The following is an 8,007-nucleotide window of genomic DNA, read 5'->3' as shown; positions in this document are numbered from 1 at the left end:
TACTGTTGTTGTAGCAACCGCGGATGTTGCTGCTGCAAGGGTTCGAGGGATAGAGCTTCTAGTACCGGGACTTCGACAATACGAAACCCCCAGAGTTTGATAGGGTCAAGGACCCGATTGTGGTGATGAGATGGTTTTATGATGTGGATGGTTGTTTCTTCACATGTTCTTGTCCAGATGACTAGAAGGTCAAGTGCGCCCTTGGGAGTAGTTCTTGGATATATTCCATACGAGATAGACTTCGGATTTGAGAGGTAGAGGTTGGCTAGGAGTATTTGGATTTGAGACAGACTTCGGAGACGGTGACGAAGATCACCAAGATGTTTACTGAGAGGGCTCTTTTCTGCCCCGATTTTGCTGCTTCGGAGCAGGCTCAAATGACCTAGTACTTGAGCATGCTCAAGAAGGATATTTGACGGTTTGAATCTACACAACGATATGGTACCCTCGCTGAGCTCCAAGAGGCCGCGAGGAGGCGAGAAATTGAGATTAAGACACAGACGAGGGAGTAGCGTCAAGCTCCGGTTCAGTCTCATCCTGCAGCGAAGCTGTTCAAATGTAACGACCATAAAATTCCAACCAATTTAAATTTTTTTCAAAAACAGCCCGATTACATAAAATTATTGCAAAAAGGTTTTCAATACAATTATTTCAGAGTATTCCCAGAATCACATCACAAAACATATCATGAGGAGTGGTACGATCACGCCTTTGCCTTGCCACGGTCTCCTGAAGAACCTGAAAAACATTAAACCACAACTGTAAGCCCGAAAGCTTAGTGAGATATCCCCAAAATACCAACCACATATACCATACACGCATAACATGCCATAACATAACAGAACACAGAACAGCCATGCACTTCGGGTCTACTGTGTGACTGGTCCGCCGCACCGGCCAACAGTCCACCTGGTCCACCCTCCGAGTCTAGCCATATACATCGAGTCTACAGTGTGGTTTGTCCGCCCGCACCGGGCCTTCAATCCACCTGGTCCACTCTCTGAGTCTACAGTATGACTGGTCCGCCCGCACCGGGCCTTCAGTCGGTCTAGTCCATTCTCCGAGCCTCGGCACGTCTGGTCCGCCCTTTTGGGGCCTACAGCCTATCCGGACCGCTCGTTGGGCCTTTGGGAGAACCGGTCTGCCCTGGGTATGTTGGCCTACAGCACAAAGCAGGTCCCGCCTCAACCCAACCCCAGTCCAACAACTATGTGCACATAAACATTCAATCATATAACATATCACATCCAATCAAACCTATTTAACATATCACATAGCATAACATCATCCTAACCAGGATACCGACCTAACCGGTCACTAGCATAGCATCATCCTATATACCAGGATACCGACCTTAACCATGTCTCTAACATATACCATCCTAACTACCAGGATGCAACACAACAAACAAAACATAACAACGATACCCGGAACACAATTCGATAAAAGGGTCGGCCTTGGTGCCGTAGACCCTGTTGATATAGTGAGGATAACTCACCTCGCAACTACCGACTGAACAGATAACCCAAGCTGCTCCGACCACTGATACGATCTCCAACACTGGCCAACACCAAAACTCTGAACTCAAAACAAAAGCCAACAATTACCAAAATGCCCCTGGAAATCAACTGGTCAACCCTTGGTCAAAGTTAAAGTCAACCCCTGACTGACTCTACTCGCCGAGTCAACCCGATGACTCACCGAGTCCCCATGCACAGAACTTTCCCAATCCGCGACTCAACTCGTCGAGTCACCCCGAGACTCGCCGAGTCCAACAACTCTGAGTCCTTTCACACTCGACTCACCGAGTAATCCCTTGACTCACCGATTCACAGGTCAACCAGAAGAAAGGTTAGGACCTCACGATCAGACTCGCCGAGTCCAAGAACAGACTCGCCGAGTCCAAGGCTATCTGCAACCAACTCGCTGAGTTGTTCTTCCAACTCGTCGAGTTCCAGCCTATCTTCAAGCAACTCGCTGAGTACACCCTTGTGACTCATCGAGTACCCCTAGATCTGAAACCATACAGAGGCTTTCCAAGCCATGCAAAAGCTCTAAACCATAGATCTACTCTTTTACAAGCCATCCATCACGTAAAGTGGAAAACTTTACGTGGATCCAAAGAGATCTAGGCATTTTACACTCTAGGGCTAGGGTTTGGGACAAAAGAGCTTCACCAAACACTCAAGAATCGGGACTTTATGACATATAGGATGATCACAAGCTTAGATCTGAAGTAGCATCCTCATATCCAAGCTCCTATCTCAATTTAGATGTCATATCAACCACCACACATGAACCCATGAAGAAAATAGCTTAAGGAAATGGTTCCTTACCCCTGGAATGAGCCCAACCAACTGTAGATTCCTGATCTCCCCAAGCTTCCTGATACAAGCCTCCAATCTTCAAGCTTAAAGCACCAAAGATCCTTCTCCAAGCTCTAATTCACTCAACAATGGGGTCTCCTCACGAATTTAGGGCTTCTAGAACTCAAGGAATGGTAAAGAGGCTGGGGAGAAGATATGATGTTCTTTATATAGGGCTCAACCCTCGAAATTAGGGTTTTCTCCACTCAGCACCAACTCGCCGAGTCCATCCATGCTACTCGCCGAGTTGGTCACTTAACACACGACTAGAGTCGCGACCCTACTCGCCGAGTTGCCCTTTCCCATTTACACTTTTAGCCCTTCAACTCCACTCTTGATATTCCGGGATGTTACATCAAACCTGTTGAGTCACGATCAGGAGGTTTGAGGGGTCACACTTGTGGAAAGTTGTAATGCCCGAGAGTTAGGCTAAACGTTAAGGGGATAATAATAATAAATATTTGTTTTATCAAATAATTAAAATCCTCAAATAGGATAAATTTTCTTCGTATGCGTTACAGGTTATATAAATACTTATTTATTATATATGTGTTATGTGGACAAATATTAAGGGTATGTAATATTTGTATAAATCTTGTTATAAACTTATCGAAAAATGATAAAATAACATTTTTAAATAGAAGATTATTTAGGATAAATAATCTTAACGAAAATTGTAACGATTGTAAAATCTCAAACTATATAAGACGTATTTGGTCTAAATATATTTAAGGGTGAGCCCAAGTAATACAACGATAATTTTTCCATTTTTGATAATAATTGACCGGGTACTTTTTACAACGTTAGTTATCGATTATAAATAATGTGGATAAGATCAAATTAAATAATGTGGATAAGATTGTGGATAAGATCGAATTAAATAATGTGGATAAAATCGAATTAAATAATGTGGATAAGATCGAATTAAATAATATGGATAAGATCGAATTAAATCACGTGGATAAGATTGTAGATAAAATCGAATTAAATAATATTGATAAGAACGAATTAAATAATATGGATAAAAACAAATTAATTAAGCTTAATGGCTAAGTAAACTTAGTGGCTAAGATATCCTAACACTATAAATAGGGACTAAAGTCTCTTCATTTTGTCACACCTTTGTCTCTCAAATCTCTCTTCCTCAAGATCTCAGTCATTATGAATTGGTTTCTTGTTCTCGAGTATTGTTAGTAAAACATAGAAGATTAGAGCATTGGAGAATCTTTTATTAGAAAAACTCTAAGCATCGAGGTTACACTCGCAATCTTTCGGATTCCATTAGTTAATTTGATGCACATAGATATGAAGTATTTAATATAAACTATATGCTATGTGTGCATATTATCTGTGTTTTTGATATCTACGTTGGATGAACAAAATATACATGTTTTATTCGATTTAAATTGTATACGTATTTTATACCTATAATTATGATGGGTAAAGATGGGTAGATTAGAGATGAGATGAGAAACGAAAGATGAGATGAATGATGAAAGATGAAAGATGATATAGATGACGAGAGGTGAAAGATGATGAGAAGCGATGACCCAAGCGATGGCCCAGTCATCTAGCAGAGTATAGATGACAACCATGGACTATTCTAGACAGTCCAGTGGAACACTAGCAGACTCGCAACTTGTAGGTGTTGTACAACCCTAAAACTTTGGATCTAGGTTTATCTAATTGTACATGCAAATTATCCAAAGCTTATAAACCCTAAGAACTAGCATACTAATTTCGAAAATCATATGTAATCAGGGTTAGAAAGTTTACCTTGATTGTTATGTAGCAATAACAATCACAGTCGTTCTTGATCTTGACTTCTGAAAGCCTAGCGCCTCAATTGTTGCACCTCTAATGGAGTCACAAACACCATTAGCAACAAGATGACTTAGGAGAGGGATGAGGAGGCACAAAATTCGTCCAAGGCACTCATGAGAAGCATAGTGCCGAATTTTGGGAGCCTTAAGGTTCCTTTTATAGGTGAGCTGCTAGGGTTTCAATCAAAACCCTAATTGGATTGCTTAGCCACCAAGCAGCCCTTTAGATCCTTCCAGAATCAAGGCCTAGATGATTTCTAAGTGGGCTTTCACCTTGAATTCGTCTACCTTATTCCTAAGGGATCTACAGCCCAAAACCAATTATCTTATAATTGCAATTCCAGTCCCCTAAGTTTAATTAATCTTTTTTTACCACAAAATTAATTAATTCTTGATCAATATTAGTTAAACAATATGATTTCTCTTTTAATATATTATTCATATAATATATTAATAAATCATAATTAATTCTCTTTCTCCTTAATTCATCTTATCAGTTGCTATGGTGAAGGCAACCCAAAAGGACCATGCTCATAATCGGATCAAGTACATACCAAAATAACTATGGGCTTAGACACCTAATCCAACACTTAACACTGCTTATCATCCACAAACTGATAGTCAGAGTGAGTGGACCATTCAGACACTTGAGGACATGTTGAGAGCTTGTGTCATGGATTTAGATGGTAGTTGGGACTCCTACCTTCCCCTAGCTGAGTTTTCTTACAATAACAACTATCACTCCAATATCGGTGTGCTACCATTTGATCTCCTTTATGGGAGGAAGTATCGTACCCCAGTTTGTTGGGGTAGATATTGGTCATAGAGTCATGGGAAGGACTGAGGTAGTCCTTCAGGCGACAAAGCTTATACAAGAGATTAGAGAGAGATTGCAGACAACTCAAACTCGGCAAAAGAGTTATGCCGACAAGCGTCGATCTGAGTTGGAGTTTCAGGTTGGCGACATGGTGTTACTGAATGTATCACCCTGGAAGGGAGTAATACGCTTCAGAAAGAGGGGCAAGTTGGGGCCCCGGTATATTAGGCCATTCCGGGTGATTGCCAGGGTTGGTAAAGTAGCTTACAGGCTGGATTTGTCTGAGGAGCTCAGTCAGATCCACGTTACCTTCCACGTTTCGCGGCTTCGGAAGTGTGTGGTTGATGATTCAACGGTTTTTCCTTTGGATGATGTTCAGGTTGATGGTCGCCTGAATTATATTGAGAGACCATTGGCGATTTTGGATCGGAAGACAAAGGCCTTGCGCAACAAGGTGGTACCTTTGGTTAAGGTTCAATAGCAACATCAGAAAGGTTCTGAGTGGACTTGGGAACCCGAGGCAGAGATGTGGGAGCATTATCCTGAGTTGTTCACAACAGTGAACTTCGAGGACGAATTTTGATTCAAGTGGGGAGAATTTTAACATCTTGATATTGAGGTATTTCCATTTTTAACACTAAGTATGAAAATCTATTGCATTTTAGCCCTTATGTGTGAAGACTGTTGCAAAATGGCCCATAGTGGCATTTTTGTAATTTTTGGGCGAAGGGCACATACGTTGGGCGTACATAGCGTACGCATGGTGTATGTAGCAGGATACCAAACCCTAATTTTTAGGGTTTGAACCCTATTGAAACATCCTTATGTCTCAAGTCTCCTTCTTTTCATCAGCCTTCAACCCCATTTCGACCCCGTAGCAAACCCAAATCCTTTTTGAGGTAATTTTGAGCTAGGTGTGTGTGTTTTGGTGAAGGAGGAAGGAAGAAAAGGAAATCATCCTAGAAGTGTGAAGCATGTTGGATCCAAAATCGCATCATCTTTAGACACTCGTTGAAGGTAAAAAGCTCTAAACTTGCTGAAGCTACGATTAAATCTAGTTTGGCCATGAAGTTTATGTTTTTTTGGTCCCATTAGTTTGGTATTTTGAGTATGAGCTACTTCAATCCATTTAAGTTGTCCTTTCATACGTTTTAGGGTGTTTAGATGCATAAAAATGTGGTCTTGGTCATTTTGTGCCTTCTTTGCATGAGTTTAGATGTCTTTATAGGTTAAGAGGTTAGGGTTTTTGGTATTTAGCACTTAATGGCAATGCAAGACCATAAAGTTGGAAACTTTATGGTCAAGGACAACATTTGGGGCCTAGATATGCAATGTTGATGTAAGGGCTTAAGCATTAAGCTATTAATGAGATGGAAAAGGAGCCAGACGCATACGTTGGGCATACCAAGTGGTACATTGTGCGTACGCAATTAAACCCCCGCTTTTGGTCAATGCTCGAGTACGCCCCGTGTACAAGCTACGTATATCCAACGTACTTAGCTGGGTTGACTCGGTTGACTTTTGACTTTGACCAGGGGTTGACCAAGTTTGACCTAAGGGTATTTAGGGTATTTTTGATTATAAGTTAAGATTGTTCATGTTCCAATGAATAGGTGACCGGTTGAGCTGATATTCAGAGTTGTGTCCTGTTCAGCGATCTTTTCAGTCTAAAAGGTGAGTTTTCATCATTGTACTTATGGGTCGAAGGTACCAGGGCCGACCCTCTAGATTTGATATCCTGGTATATTTGTAGATTTTATGTTGAGTATATGGTAGATCCGTATGCTGAGTATATGTTGAGTATATTTGTAGTTTAGCACTTAATGGCAATGCAAGACCATAAAGTTGGAAACTTTATGGTCAAGGACAACATTTGGGGCCTAGATATGCAATGTTGATGTAAGGGCTTAAGCATTAAGCTATTAATGAGATGGAAAAGGAGCCAGACGCATACGTTGGGCATACCAAGTGGTACATTGTGCGTACGCAATTAAACCCCCGCTTTTGGTCAATGCTCGAGTACGCCCCGTGTACAAGCTACGTATATCCAACGTACTTAGCTGGGTTGACTCGGTTGACTTTTGACTTTGACCAGGGGTTGACCAAGTTTGACCTAAGGGTATTTAGGGTATTTTTTATTATAAGTTAAGATTGTTCATGTTCCAATGAATAGGTGACCGGTTGAGCTGATATTCAGAGTTGTGTCCTGTTCAGCGATCTTTTCAGTCTAAAAGGTGAGTTTTCATCATTGTACTTATGGGTCGAAGGTACCAGGGCCGACCCTCTAGATTTGATATCCTGGTATATTTATAGATTTTATGCTGAGTATATGGTAGATCCGTATGATTATCTGTATTTGTTGGATATAGATTGTTATAATATATGTTGATATATTATGGTCGGTTGGGTTGAGGTGGTCCTACTTTGTGCTGAAGGCCAAGATACCTAGGATGCTCCGGATAGACTGAAGGCATACGAGGCGGTATAGTCAGGCCGAAGTCCCGGAGATCAGTCTAGATAGGTTGTAGGTATGGCGCGGCGGTCCAGTCATGATGAAGGTTGTCCAGATAGGTTGTAGGTCCGACGTGGTGGTCCAGTCAAGCTGAAGGCTCATGTATGTGTGATGTTATTTGTATGGTTGTGTGTGGTACTTTGGGGGAACTCACTAAGTTTTGACTTATGATTTAAGTTTATGTTTCAAGTACTTCAAATGATCGGAATAAGGTGAATGCGTGATCGTACACATCCTTCGGTGTTATGCTTTTAAAGATTTATGATACATTGATCTTGGGAATATTTGTATTATGATACTTCATTTTGATATCGGTTTGCCTAAAAACAATGATTTCCTTTAAATTAAAAATGAAAGTTTTTATCGTGTTTTTGGGATGTTTCAGTAATCCCTAATTTCTATAGTAATTTTTCTATTTCTCTTTCTTTTTACAATCCAAGCTAGAAAAAATATTGTTGTAGAAGTCGACTTTCTTCTCTAAATCGGTTG

Source organism: Lactuca sativa, chromosome 3 (assembly GCF_002870075.4).
Source record: "Lactuca sativa cultivar Salinas chromosome 3, Lsat_Salinas_v11, whole genome shotgun sequence".
NCBI lineage: Eukaryota > Viridiplantae > Streptophyta > Magnoliopsida > Asterales > Asteraceae > Lactuca > Lactuca sativa.
The sequence above is the reverse complement of the archived record's forward strand: the minus strand, read 5'-3'. Positions refer to the sequence as shown.